The sequence below is a fragment of the Vicia villosa genome, unplaced genomic scaffold (genome assembly GCF_029867415.1).
Source record: "Vicia villosa cultivar HV-30 ecotype Madison, WI unplaced genomic scaffold, Vvil1.0 ctg.003839F_1_1, whole genome shotgun sequence".
Classification (NCBI taxonomy): Eukaryota; Viridiplantae; Streptophyta; class Magnoliopsida; order Fabales; family Fabaceae; genus Vicia; species Vicia villosa.
Genome location: NW_026706315.1, coordinates 98,637 through 100,493, shown reverse-complemented (window position 1 = coordinate 100,493; position 1,857 = coordinate 98,637).

Here is a 1,857-nt window from a genome sequence, read left to right as displayed (position 1 = left end):
TGGGGACCATCTTTTTATTGTTTCCAAAGGAAGGGTTAATTCTAGTTGTTATGTTTTTATTTGTGTTACATGTGTGGTTCTGGTTCTGTTACATGTGTGGTTCTGTTAGAAGTGATACATTATGGACAAATCCTAACCCGGATTAAGTACACATATGAATTAGGTGGAGGGTATAGTCATGTACAGGCGTACGTGAGAATCCTTCCGCTCAGTGGAGGTTCCTTGTTGGTAATGTATGTTTAGCATGTTTCGTAGCGAAGACATTATTGCTTTCATTGAACTGTAGAAGCTGAGTTGGCCGCAGAACCCCAACCTATCCTGGCCTTATTAGGTTGTGGCGCAGAAACTATTCAGGTGTAGACTTGGATTAGTTGTCATGCGGAGAGCCACACTCAGACGAGTTTTTCTTGAGAATATTGCTGGCTCACAAGTTCAGTCGTGCAAGCCGGTAATATCCGAAAGAAAAATGTAGACTCTGACGTATCAGTAGAACATGTTGTGCAGGTGATTAACCCCTAGTACTATCCCATGTTTGGTTCTCTGACCTCATGCTCGTGACGCTGGACCTTTAAACCTGTGTGTACCATGTTTGTGTTACCATGTTTGTGTTACCATGTTTGCTTTACCATGTTTGAATATGTGGCATCCATGCATCCATGCATTCATACATTCATTAAAAAACCCATCTTTTTCCATGAAAACAACATGATTTTTCCAAAAAAATTAGAATATTTTCTTTGCAAACATCATAGGATTTAGTTATGGAAGGGGTAAAAAGGCATACCAAAAAGTACGGTTTCAAGGCGCCTGATGTGGAAAAACTAAGAGAGTTAGCATCTTCTGTACAAGATCCTTCCGATTTTAGGAAAAGTTATGGAAAGCTTTTGCCTATCCTGAACACTCATGTTGATGAAGGACTTCTCAAGACTCTGGTTCAGTTCTATGATCCCGTCTACCGATGTTTTACCTTTCCAGACTACCAGTTGGTACCGACCTTGGAAGAGTATGCCAATCTTTTGGGTATTCCTATGTCTGACAAAATACCCTTCAATGGTTTGGAAGCCATTCCTAAGTCACACGTCATTGCAGCAAGTATCCACTTGAAGAAATCTGAAGTAGAGAGTAATTGGACTACCAAAGGAAACCTCCCGGGTTTAACTTCACACTTCCTAATAAAGAAAGCCTTTGATTTCATCGAAACTGGTAGCATGATAGCTTTTGAAGCTATACTAGCCTTGCTCATCTATGGGTTGGTTCTGTTTCCCAACGTCAACGACTTTGTTGATATCAACGCCATAAAAATCTTTTTGAATGGAAATCCTGTTCCGACTTTGCTTGGTGACATGTATTTCTCTGTCCATCATAGGAATCGCCAAGGCGGTGGAATCATTGTATGTTGTGCACCTATGTTGTTCAAATGGATTGTTTCACACTTACCTGAGTCTCCTATCTTCACGGAAAACCGAGAAGGTTTGCGTTGGCCTCGAAGACTTATGTCTCTTACTAATAATGATATTCATTGGTATACCTTGGCTCGCTGTGGTACGGAAACCATTGACAGTTGTGGAGAGTTCGCCAACGTACCCCTCATTGGTACACAAGGAGGAATTAACTACAATCCGGTCTTAGCCCGACGACAACTCGGGTATGCAAATTCAACTAAACCCATTGGTCCCACAGTGGAAGGCTACTTCTACCGAGAAGGGGATAATCCTCAAAGGTTGAAAACAAGAATGGTGAGAGCTTGGTACGACGTCCGATGGAAAGAAAAAGGTGAGGCAAGAAATTGCACTGCCATGGACGCCTACACCTGCTGGGTAAAGAAAAGAGCAAAGGAGTTTCAAATGCCTTATGCTT